We start from the raw sequence: 17,010 nt of genomic DNA, 5'->3' as shown, positions 1-17,010 counted from the left end.
TGTCAATTGAATAAAAGCCTCAACAATATAGCAGCACTAACATGATCTTATTGCTACAAACCTGCAGAAAAGTTGAAAGCATTATTATTGCTTTTCCGTTTTCAAGAAGTGAAATGTATCATGTCTAATTTCTCATCTCAGAATGGCATTGCTTATTATTGTGCTATGAATCTAAGTAGCAAGCATGACTGAAAGCTAAATGGCCTCACGTCTCCCATACCTCAAGAGAGCAATAATTTAATACATACAATGTAACTCCAGGGATTAATGTACTTTTCACATTAGGGCTGCACTCATATCAGCACTTCTGGTAAATTACAAGAAAGTCAGTCAATTTACAAGTAGTGCATTATAAATATTCTTTTGAGATTGCTCATGGAGATTTTTCAACTTCATACTTAAATACTCCAGGTATATAATTACATCTTAATAGCTAAAAAATCCATTAACATTCTGAATCAGAGACTTCTCATAGCAAACAAAAGACTACTATTCAAAAAGAAATATTCAAATACCTTCACACTGAAGTAAACATAAAATAAAATTCACCAGCACCAGTTGTGATAGAAAGCAGTTTTTCATGATTGTACGAAACATATATTTATTACTCTTCACACAGTAAATTAAAAATTGCACACCATTACTGAGCTTGTTGTTTTTTCATTATCTTCTAATCAATACTGCATTCTTTTTTCTATTTTCTAAGGTAGTATAAAATAACAATATTTTAATGTTTTAATAACAATGTTTTAATAAGGTATAAACTAACACACACATCATAAACCCTCAAATTTGAAAGTCTTGGTGACAGTCTTCCAAGGCAAGGACATTGTACATGAACAGTGTTTCCCACCCACAATTAGATCAGTTTTATTTGCGATTACCTTCTTCTATGTAAATATGGATGATACAAAACTAGACCCATTTAGAGTTAAAATAATGATACTACTCATTCCATGAAAACAAATCCACTTGCAGTTGATTTTCAGACAACATGATTTTGTTAAATGGATCTAAAAACAAAGAAAGGAATTGCTGTCAGTACATCCCCATGCCTTTATTCTTTGATTCACAATATTTTAAAGCAGCTATGGCATCTGTTCATGTTTTGTCATTACACTAGACCCTAATGTAATGATATTAGAGGCATTAACCAAATTCAGAAGCACAAGAAAACTGTATTCTCTAGCAAGCTGATTTTACAAAGCACAGGGCACTTAGAACAGTATACAAATCAATAAGATGCTTTTAGACATCACTACATGCTGTTTATTACTCTAATTAAGATAATTAGAAACGTTTATACAGTTATGAGCAGCAATAAGCACACTCTCCTTAGGTACATATTTGTGTTTCTGCCCTGAACATGGTATCTACGCATTAGAAATGGTACTTCTCACGAGTATAACTATTACATATGCATAACTATGTGAACAGCAAATAGGTAATCTGAATGTAGAAAAGAAATAAGAGAAGCAGACAGGACAAGGGAAGCAAACTGCAAGTTTAAAAGGACAATGTAGGAGCAGAGTTATAAAAAAGGGAAAAACTGACTTTGGAACTTTTTTAAGTACAGGGAAACCAAAAATTGAGCTGAAATTCTTGAGAAATGCAAAAGGGTGGCTCTATGTAATTAATTTACAGTTCAGCATTGAAAAATGAGCACCCATGGATTTGTTTTCAATCACTTTTGGCAACCAGAAATTGAAACCAGATTACAAATATACAAAATGATAAACAAAATTAAAGTATGTTTAACCCAAACATTACAAATGGGTTAGATATGAAACCATGAACTGAGACCTTGGATGCATGCTATACTTCAGATTTCATAGTCACATAGTAAGGTTGTTTGTTATATTATACTGTTGCTTATTCCCAATTTATAGCAACTATGTCCTAGTTATGCCACAGACAGCCAAGTTACTATGTTGATATTGTTTGTTGCCCTGTTGGTGCTATCTGGCATTAGACAGAATGGAAATGCTTCTCAAATGCCATATAGGATTATGCATGTATGAATCCCAACCATAGGTCCCAACCATATTTTAGTATTCGCATAATGTTCTACGGTACATATCCTTGTCAATAACAATGTATTGTATGTATATTGTCTCCATATCATACCCAGAAGGGATATAACCTTCCTATTGCTTAGCACTCAAATTACTACTGTTGATAATTTAAAACTATATTTAAAAACACTTTCAAAGCACATGGTCATTGGAACTTGTTATAAAAGCAATGAAACTTTGCTGGTATAAGAGAAAAATAAAGAGATTGATGGGAAGAGTTTATAATAATAATGCACCAAAATAAAATATCATTTCAAAAAGGGCAAAACCTAAATACTAAAATTTTACAGGAACCCATTCAGCATTGTAGGCAATGATGTACCATAATAAGAAAAGTATTTATTGTGTAAAAAAACCTTTTGTTTTGGAGCTATTAGTTCCAGTCCTATGACAAAGTTACCAGTATTCAGTGTGCTACTCCTGAACACTCTCAAGATGGTGACTCATACACAAGATTCCTACCAGGTTCTGGAGGGTCATAACTGTACCCTTTGAGGATGTGTGAGTTAAGAAATATGAATGTGGTATAGATTGGAATAGTGTTATAAAGTATCACAGGTATAACAAGTTGACAAGTAACAAAGCATAAAGAACAAGAGTGAAGGTGTGGAAAGTGAAGATAGAAAAGGTAGAAACAAAGACACTGTATAAGAAATACACTCTATAGTCAATACCTATATACAATCATGTTGAGTACATGTGAGGTTGCTGCTGGTAGCACTGTTAATATCCATGGGCCACCTTCAGGTAGATGTGGTATATGCAGCCACCAAGTCTCACTCACTGGTGGCATCTCTCAAGTCACTACTTATTAAGAAATCACACAACACAATCACCAATATTGTGTGCCGACAGAGTTATTTCTGAACCAACTCTAAGATGCATACTCAAGAGCCTGGTTTGTACATCATGCTATACCAACATTTTGTTTGTTCTTGGTTATAGCTTGTGGTTAGCCTGAAGCGAACTTAACCATGAGCCCAGGTTCAGATGACATACTAAGTCAAACCTTGGCTTAGCTCAGTGTGCTGTGACACCAAAAAGATCAGGGAGTAGCAAAGCGGCTGTGTGAGAACGGTAGTTTGGTTTTGAGTGAAGGATAGAAACCAGGCCAAGTTCCTTTATAGTACAATCTGTCTACTCAGAAGTAAGTCCTACTGAGTTTAATAGGATTTACTCCTAGGCAAAAGGTTACAGGTTTGCAGCCTTAAAACAGATTTGATATTAATTATTCATTTCCATATTTTACCGCACCTTTCCATTCCAATGGAGGGCTTCAAGCTTCTTAGATCATGCAGAAGAAAATCCATAAAATCACATCAAAGCAAAGCACTAAAGCACTTAACATCCCATTAACCACTTCTGTTGAACTCACTGTCATTAAAAGAGAATTTCCCACATGCCCAATACATTTTTGTGTATACTAATTTAAACAATGCCAGCAATACTATATACACAAGAACACAGATGAATAATCATCCTGATATCCCCACAATCAAAAGACTTGAAACAGTGATAAAATAATTCATAATTTGCCCTCATATTTTCAATGCACTCTCATGGGTGAAAAGGTGGGGTTTTTTTCCAACAAGGATTAGAAATTTCATGTATACGGCAGGGGGGATAAAAAGGGATGGGTGCTTTGTACACACTGAAAAGACGTGGCATGTTTAACTTCTTACCTGTATGACTGGGTGGGGTACTGGCGCAATCCTATGCATGTTTACTCAGAAGGCCCTTCCCTGAACCTTAGGTCCCTGAATCCCTAGGTCAAGCACCTACCTACACCAGTGTTTCTCAACCTTTTTTGGGCCACGGCACACTTGTTCCATGAAAAAAATCACGAGGCACACCATTAAAAAAGTTTAAAAAATTAACTCTGTGCCGCCCTATATTATAATTATGACTGTAAGAAACACTTGCCAAATATTGCTTTCCGGCGGGTTAGCTTTCCGGCGGATTAGCCGCCAGGCTCGTTTGCACTGAGCTTTGGAGTCAGCGCTGCCTATTGGCGGCCACCAGGCACGTGACAATGCAAATCGCCCTTCTCGTCGCGGCACGTCGTGGCACACCAGCCAGCGTCTCGCGGCACACGCTGACCTACACTATGGTTGTATCCTTAGGGCAGGGCCGGATCTAGGTTTGATGTGGCACTAAGCTACTGGAGATAATGGGACCCTGTATATGTCCAGCTGTCCTTTGTCAACAACAAATTGTCGCTATTATTTGTGTTGAATATATGCTATATGGTAATTTATGGACCTAATAGGTATAGGGGACCCAGGTGGCGCTGTGGGTTAAACCACAGAGTCTAGGGCTTGCTGATCAGGTCGGCGGTCCCGTTGCTCGGTCCCAGCTCCTGCCCACCTAGCAGTTCGAAAGCACATCAAAGTGCAAGTAGATAAATAGGGACCGCTCCGGCGGGAAGGTAAACAGCGTTTCCGTGCGCTGCTCTGGTTCGCCAGAAGCAGCTTTGTCATGCTGGCCACATGACCCGGAAGCTGTCTGTGGACAAACGCTGGCTCCCTCGGCCTATAGAGCGAGATGAGCGTCGCAACCCCAGAGTCGGACATGACTGGACCTGATGGTCAGGGGCCCCTTTGCCTTTTTTTAATAGGTATCTAAAGCCATTTGCACATAAATATATATATTTTTAATCAAGGTAATTGTTGTACTAAAATACAATTACGAATAAGTATATTGGGGGGGCAAGAGAGCGGGGCCCTAAACTATAGTTTGTTTAGCTTATACGTAAATCCGGCACTGCCTTAGGCTGCAATCCTAAAGCCACTTGGTGCTACAACAAGGCAATTGTGGGACTACGACTCTCTTCATCCCTTGACCACCGGGCTGGGCTGATGGAAGTTGGGAGCCCAACATCATTTCGAAGAAGCACGTACAGGGGTCGCCCCCCGTTGATGTCCTGGGCTGTATTCGAACCGTGCGAAGTTGTGCGTGTATTTCCAGATAAGGTTCCGGGAAGACGCCGTGAGGAAACGGCAGCCTCGCGAAAGCGCCCGAGGAGACACACGGCAAGGCGCCCAGGCAAAAAAGGAGCGAGTCGCCGCCGCCCGCCTCACAACAGGAGTCGGAAAGTCGCCTCACACGAGGGCACCCAGCTGGAGCGCCTCCCCTCAGGGCTCTGGAGAGAAGAGGCGTGAACGCGGTCCGAATTAGCGGGTCCGGGAGGGGGAAAGTCGCAGCTGGAGCAGCTGCCTCCGCCGATACCTCCCCGCCCGACCCCGCTCGTCTCTCCGCCTTTCCTTCCCCCACCCCGCTCCCCCGCCGAAAGTGGGACAGGTCATCACAGCGAAGGCCCCGCGGCCCTCAGAGGGGAGCAACGGACGAGCGCGTGCCTGTTGTTTACCTGACGCACCGCCGAGTTCTGTGTTTGTTTTTCCCACCCCAGCTGCGACGGCGAGAGGCGGTGCCCGATGACGTCATCGGCGCGGGCCAGCCCACAGAGCTGCTCTGGGGCCGGGCTCATCTCTTGCCTGTTTTCGCGGGAGTAGGCCCGCCCGCCCCGGCATCACAAGGCGGCCCTTATTCCGCCCGGGGAGCTTTCCTTACGGTCCAGGACTCCAGGCTGTGGTGCAGGAGTAGGTTTGGAAGCTCCCCGTGACAGCTACGCCGTGCAGGAGAGTCCAAAAATGCAGGAAGCTGTGCTGATCCGTTTTTCATGCACACACATAACATAAAAATGCCCGTTTACTTGGGATCAGCGCGACTTCAGTACTATGGAAGTATAGTTCCTGATTGTATAGGTCCCAGCTGGTAAAAAAAGATCGAGCTTTATCTTTCTCAGGCTGAAAGTCAGCCTTTAGCTTTTGGTTAAACATACAAATAACCTTTCAGATAAGGGTCACTGTTCAGATCGCCAGCGTCAAATAGAAACCATATGAAAAATTATATTCTGTTGCTTGCTTTTCTGATGCTTTTTGTACACTTTCTATAGACATCCATGCTTCCTCCTCCCAGAATAGAAGCCTTTAGTATTAAAAGCAACTACTGTTTGCACCATTGCACCTGTGCCACCGTAAATCTCAGTAGATTGATCCAAACGAAATTGAGAAGAAAACCAGAATCAGGCTCTTGCCGTTTCTTTTCTTGTCTTCCTCCTTGCAGTTGTATGGAAATACAGTAATGGACATGCCTGTATACTAATGTTAACAGATCTGCAAAAAGAGTACTGTATGTTAAAATACAGTTTGCATGCAAGGATCAGGGTGGATAATGCTTTCTGCCCAAGAATGTTTTACCGGTTGTTGTTGTTGTTTAGTCGTGTCCGACTCTTCGTGACCCCATGGACCAGAGCACGCCAGGCACTCCTGTCTTCCACTGCCTCCCGCAGTTTGGTCAAACTCATGTTCGTAGCTTCGAGAACACTGTCCAACCATCTCGTCCTCTGTCGTCCCCTTCTCCTAGTGCCCTCAATCTTTCCCAACATCAGGGTCTTTTCCAAGGATTCTTCTCTTCTCATGAGGTGGCCAAAGTATTGGAGCCTCAGCTTCACGATCTGTCCTTCCAATGAGCACTCAGGGCTGATTTCCTTCAGAATGGATAGGTTTGATCTTCTAGCAGTCCATGGGACTCTCAAGAGTCTCCTCCAGCACCATAATTCAAAAGCATCAATTCTTCAGCGATCAGCCTTCTTTATGGTCCAGCTCTCACTTCCATACATCACTACTGGGAAAACCATAGCTTTAACTATACGGACCTTTGTCGGCAAGGTGATGTCTCTGCTTTTTAAGATGCTGTCTAGGTTTGTCATTGCTTTTCTCCCAAGAAGCAAGCGTCTTTTAATTTCGTGACTGCTGTCACCATCTGCAGTGATCAAGGAGCCCAGGAAAGTAAAATCTCTCACTGCCTCCATTTCTTCCCCTTCTATTTGCCAGGAGGTGATGGGACCAGTGGCCATGATCTTGGTTTTTTTGATGTTGAGCTTCAGACCATATTTTGCGCTCTCCTCTTTCACCCTCATTAAAAGGTTCTTTAATTCCTCCTCACTTTCTGCCATCAAGGTTGTGTCATCTGCATATCTGAGGTTGTTGATATTTCTTCCGGCAATCTTAATTCTGGCTTGGGATTCATCTAGTCCAGCCTTTCGCATGATGAATTCTGCATATAAGTTAAATAAGCAGGGAGACAATATACAACCTTGTCATACTCCTTTCCCAATTTTGAACCACTCAGTTGTTCCATATCCAGTTCTAACTGTAGCTTCTTGTCCCACATAGAGATTTCTCAGGAGACAGATGAGGTGATCAGACACTCCCATTTCTTTAAGAACTTGCCATAGTTTGCTGTGGTCGACACAGTCAAAGGCTTTTGCATAGTCAATGAAGCAGAAGTAGACGTTTTTCTGGAACTCTCTAGCTTTCTCCATAATCCAGTGCATGTTTGCTATTTGGTCTCTGGTTCCTCTGCCCCTTCCATAGCTGCCAAGTTTTTCCTTTTCTCACGAGGAAGCCTATTCAGCATAAGGGATAACTTGGCAGCTATGGCCCCTTCGAAATCCAGCTTGCACTTCTGGGAGTTCTCGGTCCACATACTGCCTAAGCCTGCCTTGTAGAATTTTAAGCATAACCTTGCTAGCGTGTGAAATGAGCGCAATTGGGCGATAGTTGGAGCATTCTTTGCCACTGCCCTTCTTTGGGATTGGGATGTAGACTGATCTTCTCCAATCCTCTGGCCATTGCTGAGTTTTCCAAACTTGCTGGCATATTGGGTGTAGCACCTTAACAGCATCATCTTTTAAAATTTTAAATAGTTCAGCTGGAATATCATCACTTCCACTGGCCTCGTTATTAGCAGTGCTTTCTAAGGCCCATTTGACTTCACTCTCCAAGATGTCTGGCTCAAGGTCAGCAACCACACTACATGGGGTGTACGAGACCTCCATATCTTTCTGGTATAATTCCTCTGTGTATTCTTGCCACCTCTTCTTGATGTCTTCTGCTTCTGTTAGGTCCTTACCACTTTTGTCCTTTATTATGGTAATCTTTGTACAAAATGTTCCTTTCATATCTCCAATTTTCTTGAACAGATCTCTGGTTTTCCCCATTTTATTGTTTTCCTCTATTTCTTTGCATTGCTCATTTAAGAAGACCCTCTTGTCTCTCCTTGCTGTTTTTTGAAAATCTGCATTTAGTTTCCTGTATCTTTCCCTATCTCCCACGCATTTTGCTTGCCTCCTCTCCTCCGCTATTTGTAAGGCCTCGTTGGACAGCCATTTTGCTTTCTTGCATTTCCTTTTCCTTGGGATGGTTTTCGTTGCTGCCTCCTGTATAATGTTACGAGCCTCCATCCATAGTTCTTCAGGCACTCTGTCCACCAAATCTAAACCCTTAAACCTGTTCCTCACTTCCTTTTTTTTTTATAAATATTTTTATTAATTTTCCAATTAAAACCAATTATATCACATTCAATATTTCAAATTATACACATATATATATCAATCAAACCGAATGTTATGCCAAATCATCTAAAGAATTTTTTATTTGGGTTCCCATGCTTCAAGAAATTGGGAATTCCTCGCAACTGTCCACTGCCGTCTTAAACCTGTTCCTCACTTCCACTGTGTATTCATAAGGGATTTGATTTAGATTGTATCTTACTGGCCCAGTGGTTTTTCCTACTTTCTTCAGTTTCAGCTGGAATTTTGCTATAAGAAACTGATGATCTGAGTTACAGTCAGCTCCAGGTCTTGTTTTTGCTGACTGTATAGAGCTTCTCCATCTTTGGCTGCAGAGAATATAATCAATCTGATTTCGATGCTGCCCATTTGGTGATATCCATGTGTAGAGTCGTCTCTTGTGTTGTTGGAAAAGAGTGTTTGTGATGACCAGCTTGTTCTCTTGACAGAACTCTATTAGCCTTTGCCCTGCTTCATTTTGAACTCCAAGGCCAAACTTGCCAGTTGTTCCTTTTATCTCTTGATTCCCTACTTTAGCATTCCAATCCCCTGTAATGAGAACATCCTTCTTTGGTGTCATTTCTAGAAGGTGTTGTAAGTCTTCATAGAATTGGTCAATTTCACTTTCTTCAGAACCGGTAGTTGGCGCATAAACTTGGATTACTGTGATGTTAAAAGGTCTGCCTTGGATTCGTATCGAGATCATTCTGTCATTTTTGAGATTGCATCCCATTACAGCTTTTGCCGCTCTTTTGTTGACTATGAGGGCCACTCCATTTCTTCTACGGGATTCGTGCCCACAGTAGTAGATATGATAGTCATCCGAACTGAATTCGCCCATTCCCTTCCATTTTAGTTCACTGATGCCCAGGATGTCAATTTTTATTTTTGCCATCTCATTTTTTACCACATCCAGCTTACCATTATTCATGGTTCTTACATTCCAGGTTCCTATGCAATATTTTTCTTTACAGCATCGGACTTTCCTTTCGCTTCCAGGCATATCCGCAACTGAGAGACCTTTCGGCTTTGGCCCAGCCGCTTCATCAGCTCTGAATCTACTTGTACTTGTCCTCCGCTCTTCCTCAGTAGCATGTTGGACGCCTTCCGACCTGAGGGGCTCATCTTCCAGCGTCATAACTTTTATATGCCTGTTGTCTTTGTCCATGGAGTTTTCTTGGCAGGGATACTGGAGTGGCTTGCCAGTTCCTTCTCCAGGTGGATCATGTTTAGTCAAAACTCTCTTGGGTGGTCCTGCATGGCATAGCTCATAGCTTCTCTGAGTTATTCAAGCCCCTTCGCCACGACAAGGCATTGATCCATGAAGGGGGTTTTACCGGTATATAGTCCTTTTCCTCTATCACTTTTCATTTCACAATTGGGGCGTATACACATAGGGTAAAGCTATAGCTATTTCAGCACCTGAAAATAGAAGATGTCTTTAACCAGCAGAGTGGAACTTCTCAGCAAATATCAGAAACTGAATTTATACTTTAAATATTCATAGCTTAACAGAAAGGAAAGGCAACAGTGCTTGCAAGATGAAAATAATATGTAAACCTAAAATTGCATTTGCAACGATCAAAATTAGCATGCTTCAGATATTTCAAATAAACAGAGCATTGCTTTTATTTTCATTAAAAAGGGGGCACTTGGATTTGAACCAGGGACCTCTTGATCTGCAGTCAAATGCTCTACCACTGAGCTATACCCCCACTCCTTCAGTTTTGCTCTGTAAAGCTAACTCATTTTCCCTGCATCAGAACTGCAGTGTTCATACTATTTCCTGACATTTACAGAAAGTACACTGATTCATTTGCATCACTTTAAAATTAATTGTTTCGCCTACATTTCTCTACATGCTTCAGTGATTTGTGGAGTAGGCTAGACTAAAAATACAAACTACTCAATTTTACATCATTGGGAAAGAATAATGGGCTGTCCTGCCAGTGAAATCCCCACCTACTAACCTGATATTTCATCAGTCAACGTACACACACGTTTGTTTTCGCTAATATAGCAGACAGGAACTTACTTTTTTCCCTTTTCCCTTTGTTTAATGACAGCTGAGATTCTCTGACAACTGAATTCAGTAACCAACACAACAGGGGTCCCTAGACTTACCCGCCTTTGGGCTGGTGCCCGCTGCGCTGATCGCGCGGCGGGCCGGAGGGCGGGAGAGTGCGCGTGCAGTGGGCCGGAGGGTGGGGTAGTGCGCGCCAGTGCGCATGCGCACACCCATTTACTGGCGCGGTGGCGCGCTTCCAGGCCGAAAAAAAGCATGCGTATGGGCCTCCCCCGACCCGGAAGTGCACCTCCCCTGACCCGGAAGTGCACCGGAAATTACCTCTTCTGGGTCGGGAGAGGCCCATACGCATGCGCAGAAACGATTTTCAGCGATTTTTTTCAGATCTGGAAGTGCGCCGCCGCACAGCGTGCCGCAAGAGCGGGCGGCGGCAGCGGGCGGCGGGGGTCGTCGCGGGCCGGATTGGGAGGCCAATTGGGCCGCATCTGGCCCGCGGGCCGTAGTCTGGGGACCCCTGCAATACAACAACAAATAAAAGGAGTAGTGCAAGTGCAAAATGTTGTAGTGTGGTGGCCTATTTCTGTTCAAGGTTCTAGCCAGCCATGCCCTCTTCCAGGATTCTCAGCACACAAACAGGAAGAGGGGGATGAAGAAGGCAAGGAGTATAACAGCCTAAGGCTCATATATGCATAGCTGTCAAGTTTTCCCTTTTCTCGCGAGGAAGCCTATTCAGCATAAGGGAATTTCCCTTTAAAAAAAGGGAGAACTTGACAGCTATGTATATGTAATATTCATTTATAAAGGTATTTATTTACCGACATCTCATAAAATGTGAGGGGATGTGTACACAATGAATCACTGATACAATGCAGAATAATAATTAAAATGATTAAAACAATACTAACACTTATGAAAACAGCCATATTTAACATTCCTTATTCATGGTTTGACATGATGTCTGAACTGAGCCATAATATACAAAATCTACACATGAATAGGTTTCCTTTTTCATATGTGGCTGGCAAGCACATGGGCTCTGGCTTTTCAGCGGTGGCCCCACAATTTTGAAATACTATCCCAAGCATTATTAGGCAGGGCCCATCCCTGGATAAACCTTGGCTTGCAGAAAACAATTGTGGCTGGGTATCTGATTGTGTAGCCAGGTCTTGGTGACTATGATATGCAGTATTTTTTATATTGGATTGTTAGTTATAATAATATAGGATTCTATTATGAAAATGTTTCCCTGGAAGTTTTTTTAAAAATCTATTGTATTTTATGCGAAATGTCAAGGGAGGTATAGGAATTTATTAAATAAATACACTTGTATAGTCTAGATCAGGCATAGGCAACCTTGGCTCTCCAGATGTTTTGGAACTACAACTCCCATGATCCCTGACCACTGGCCCTGTTAGCTAGGGATCATGGGAGTTGTAGTTCCAAAACATCTGGAGAGCCAAGGTTGCCTATGCCTGGTCTAGATAATAAATACTGTATATTCATACCTAGTCTTTGCATATATAAAGTCTCAAACAATTGAGTTTTATAATACTATATGTCACTGCAGCATAATCTAACACTCAGCCAGAATGAGATGCGAGAATACTCAGCCCTCCAGTTAAAAACTTACATGTGCATAACCATTTGTACAGCTGCACTACATCAAAATTTACAACTCCCTCCACATGTGTAGCACAGTCAGCTGTGACAAATTATAATATGACATAAGTCCACTCCCCCCAAAAAGGACTGATTCTGATTTGAAATCAGCTAAGTCAAACAGCTTTGAAATTTATGAGCCTGGCTTGTTCCAAGATTAGACAGGAGCCGCTAAAAAAGCAAATGTTGGGGTGGGGTTGGAAGATGTTTATGCTAGCTAATTAAAATGAGGAATAGCAACAAAAGTGAAGCAGGGTATTGTACAGGACTGAATTTGTGGCCATTGCAAGGCTAGACAAGCCAATAGCTAAACTTGATCAGTAAACATTTTAAAGAGAACAGATGAATAAATAATGAGGAACAGTCCTGAGTGTTGATTTTTAAGGAGTCAATATTATTTTTGTTTGTGATGTGTTCCCTTCAATACAGTACTTGACACAATACATAGGTAGAGCACCAATTAACCCCTTGATATCTTCATTAGGCTGGGAGGGAAGTAGAAAATGGCGATCTCTCTTTCATCCTGGGTTTTTGCCACACAATCTGACACCAGTGGCCAGAACTCTCTACCCAGATCCAGGCCTTGCTCTCCTATTGCTTGGAGGTGATCTAAATCCCTAAATAACTAGTAGCTTTGCTTCTTGCAACATGGAATATACAGTACTTGGAGTCCTGCAGTGATTTCATGCTCTTTATTGCAGCTTGTAAAAGAGTGATTGAATTTCCCCCCCAAACCTCAGGCTTTTATATACATTGTTTACCCAATGAGTCCCATCTGATTGGCTGATTCTGCTTCCCTCCTGGAGCCTGATTAGTCTCCTCCTGCAGGCCAATCAGTTGTTGCATTCTATGATCCTACCAGCCTAGGATCCTACCTGCCTACCTGAAGTGGTTGGGTTCCCTTTCATAAGTTATGTGAGAAGGCAGGCATCACTAAATCCTCTGGTCACTCAGGTTTCACTTTCAAGAGCTCTGATTCTTCCAAGAAATAACACCAGACAGAATAATGTGTTGTAATCTTTATTGAACGGGGCAACACTTTTTCTTCTTACTTTGTTTCAAGCTTTGGGATATTCTACTCCAGTGTGGTGTAGTGGTTAAGAGTGATGGGCTCGTAATCTGGTGAACCGGGTTTGCTTCCCCGCTCCTCCACATGCAGCTGCTGGACTAGTCATACTTGGAGTAGTCATACTTCTCTGAAGTCACTCAGCCTCACTCACCTCACAGAGTGTTTGTTGTGGGGTGGAAGGGAAAAGGAGATTGTTAGTCGCTTTGAGACTCTTTAGTGTAGTGATAAAGCGGGATATCAAATCCAAACTCCTCCTCTTCTTCTTCTTCTTCTTCTTCTTCTTCTTCTTCTTCTTCTTCTTCTTCTTCTTCTTCTCCTTCTTCTTCTTGTGGTTGCATGCATCATTGTTCTAGTCTGTTGTGTAATTTTACATTGTTTTTATTTCCATAATATCTGCTGTCTTTGTAAGACTTATACTGTACAGTGGTACCTCGGTTTAAGTACACAATTGGTTCCGGAAGTCTGTACTTAACCTGAAGCATACTTAACCTGAAGCGAACTTTCCCATTGAAAGTAATGGAAAGTGAATTAATCCATTCCAGATGGGTCCGCGGAGTACTCAACCCGAAGCGTACTTAACCTGAAGTATGAGTGTAATTGGTTCTGGAAGTCCATACTTAACCTGAAGCGAACTTTCCCATTGAAAATAATGGAAAGGGGATTAATCCGTTCCAGAAGGGCCGCGGAGTACTTAAACTGAAAGTATTCAAACCGAAGCGTACTTAAACCGAGGTGTGACTGTACTTGCAATTGGAAATCCAACAAAAATTATTTGAATGGATGAGTGAATGAATAGGTACAGTAGTGTGAGGGAGCAGCTCATAGTACTGGGATAAAAAGTGCACAAAAGCTTCTTACAATTATTTTGATGACTGAGGTGCCCTACCATGGAATATGGGAAGAAAACATCCCAATACAAAAGTAGGTTATTGTTTTTCTAAGTCCCATCTCAAAAAGGTCTGTTTCCCTCTCATCTTGCTACATTAAAAGTTCCATTTAAGAAACACTACTGGCTAATAAAAAGAGTTGCTTCTGATTGTGTAAGTCTAGATTTCATGCAAGGGAACCTGGCTTTGTGTAGCTACTAAGGCCATTGCTTAAGGAACTTGTTCTTTTGGTACCTGGAGCTTTGAGGCATGCTTGAATGAGAGGCCACATGCTTCTTTAGTTTTAGGGAGTTTTCCCAGTCTGGATTTTTTGGTTACCAGTGAGACAGGTTATAAGTGCACCTTCTATGGTATGTTATCCCTCAAGCAGGAAATGAAACAACCTTCAACATGGTAGTAGTAGATCCTAAGAAATCCAAATCAAATTTTGCCATGCCACTGGAGCCTGGGGCTGGGAAATTGCTAATGACTCCAACCACCCCTGACCATTGGCCATGCTTGCTGGGGCCAATGGGAGTTGTAGTTCAGCAACATTTGGAGGGTACCACACACCCATTTTACATCTTGGGAGTTCCATAGTCTTGCCTCTTCCATCTAATGCAGGAAACCCAAGGACCAAATGCACGCCTCAAGGCCTCTCTTTCTAGCACACAGAACTCTCACCAGGTGACACCCCTCACTAACCCTCCTTGAGTGTTCTTTGTCTAGCTGGAGTGTCCTGAACTGTGATGATGCCTCTTACTGGCCAGGATGGAGAAATGGGTATGTTTGAGTGTATAGGTGTACAAAGTTCCGACTTCTGTGCAGATGGAATGCAACCTGATGTACAATGGTAAGAGTCACATGTGTTGCATCCCTGCCCATTGACCATGTTGGCTGGGGCTAATAAAGGGGAGCCTAGCATCATTTGTTGGGCCACAGATTCCTCATACCTTCTGTAGACAGAACCATCAGGCATAGCTTAAACAAGGGCTACCTGGCTCCCAGTTCAGAACGAGACACAGTAATGATGAACTGATATCTCTAATTTTCCATTTATTTGGTTTCATTGCTTAGAGAAGCTACACTTCCTGTTTGCCACATGATTATAAATTCTGATCAACTGCCACATGAATGGAATTGAGCCTTGGAAAGACGACTCTGAACAATGTCAAACTGGCATGTTAGACAGCTGCAACCAGAGGGCTTCAGATAAATGTTTTGACTGGAGAACAATTCAATTACTCATCCGGTGGTGATGGGAACTAAATTTGGCTAATGGCTTGTGATCTGATGTTAACCCTTCCAGCCCTGCTTCCTCTTCTTATAAAGGCTATTAAGGCACGAAGGCACCAAGCATTGGAGGATAAATCATGATGCTCTGTTAAGGGTTAACAGGCTCCAAACAATACACAAGCCTCCTTCATTTCATCTGCTGCTTTACTGTAAAAACAAAGGCAATATTTGCAAAGAGATTTACCGTAGCTCTTTAAAATTTTATGACTGCCAATGCAGTCTCGAAGATGCAATCCCAGGATGAACACAGATCAGCTAGGTAGGGGTCTGTTCTTGGCATTTAATATCCTGACCTTTAGCTACCATAATGGTACAAGATGAAAGAAAAACTGTACCAGCATCACAGACTGGCAGGTTTTACCTAATTGTTGTCTCACTTATTCTTCATACACACTCTCTTTCCCCTCACCCCCACCCCAAGATTAAATGTGAAACCAGCCACTCAGAAATACGCCAGGCTGCAATCATGCTGCAATCTAAAGACACTACCCCCCCCCCATTTTGTTCTCCAGTCACTGACAGAGCTTTTCACCACCAATTAATTTCACTGGCTGACATTAAGGGTTGGCTGTCATTAAGGAAAGCAAAACAACAACGCAAACAAATGTCTAACCTTCTTTAACAGACTCTGGAAATCTTTAAGATTTCTTTCTCTATTAAATTTGTACCCCACCCTATCCCAAAGGTCCTTTGGCAAAGGAGCCCTCTTGTCGGGCGTAGCTAGCTGCTCTGGCACCTGGAGCAGCGGGGGCAGGGCGATCTGCCCATTGGGGTGGGGCGATCTGCCCAGATGGGTGCCGCAGTGAGCTGCCCACGGAGTCCGCCTGGCGGACGCAAGCCCTACACTGCTGTTTCGTTTCGGGCAGCGTGGAGCCCCGAGCCACCGCATCACTCCCTGGAGAGACGTGTGGCTCGGGTGCGCTACAGGTCTGGCCCCACAGTAAGTGCTGCCCACCGTGGTGTGCCATTTTGTCACCCCCTCAGGGATGACACCCCGGGTGGGCCACACACCCCGCACCCCCCTTCCTACGACCCTGCCTTCTACGCCTTTCTGTTAGGCTTTTGGTGTCCTCCTTTCCTTAGCTGGTAGAGTGCTCAAGACGGGCATTTAGTTCCCATTGGAAAACTGACTACTAGGGACTTAAATAGGCCAGATCAGAAGAGCTACTTTTGGTGCTCCCAAAGGCTTAGACCCAGTAAGACTTGGAGCCTTTTCCCTTGAGCAAACGAAATAATGTGGTTTACAAAAATACATTGACAGTAATGTACAACACCTTCCAATACTTAGTTTTAAATGATATGTACAGTGCCAAAATAAGAATGACATATACAACTCAGTATCTTAAAGCCAAACAGTCCAAATATTCCTGCAATAAGTCCAAGAGAATAACTCTCTATGTGTACACTTGTTGCTGGTGCAATTCTGATGGAACTCCAACAACGATATAACCGGATTTCAATCTCTGATTCGTGACTCTTCTTCTGGTTGTTCCAAAAAGGAACTATGCAATGGCAAGTAAATGCTCAACCAGAAAGGTCAATTCCAACCTCAAAAAGGCACTTTGGTCTCAGCCTTTTCAAAAAGAGCAACTTGGGAAGGTAGC

At 42.7% G+C, this 17,010-nt stretch overlaps 1 protein-coding gene and 1 non-coding gene across 12 annotated transcripts in view; both read right to left on the bottom strand.

The window, feature by feature from the left end:
* Positions 1 to 5,563, bottom strand: part of AOPEP (aminopeptidase O (putative)) — a 196,330-nt gene extending 190,767 nt beyond the window's left edge. For 7 of the 11 annotated variants that reach the window (XR_015946220.1, XR_004691556.3, XR_015946224.1 and 4 more), the window contains exons 1-2: positions 5,443 to 5,483; positions 885 to 1,013 (exon numbers count right to left, since the gene is read on the bottom strand). The gene's annotated coding sequence lies outside the window, so the exon portion shown is untranslated. Of the gene's footprint in view, positions 1 to 884; positions 1,014 to 5,442 lie in introns of all 11 variants that reach the window. The other 4 variants (XM_088653258.1, XM_060280104.2, XM_035099626.3 and 1 more) reach the window with 4 other exon arrangements.
* A 4,570-nt stretch (positions 5,564 to 10,133) lies between these two features.
* TRNAC-GCA (transfer RNA cysteine (anticodon GCA)) lies at positions 10,134 to 10,205 on the bottom strand. The gene has a single exon. It is a non-coding gene; the product is annotated as a tRNA-Cys (tRNA).
* Between the last annotated feature and the right edge of the window lie 6,805 nt (positions 10,206 to 17,010).

Source organism: Zootoca vivipara, chromosome 10 (genome assembly GCF_965207765.1).
Source record: "Zootoca vivipara chromosome 10, rZooViv2.hap1.1, whole genome shotgun sequence".
NCBI classification, from domain to species: Eukaryota; Metazoa; Chordata; class Lepidosauria; order Squamata; family Lacertidae; genus Zootoca; species Zootoca vivipara.
Note: the sequence above shows the minus strand (reverse complement) of the source record. Positions and strands in the feature narration are given on the sequence as shown.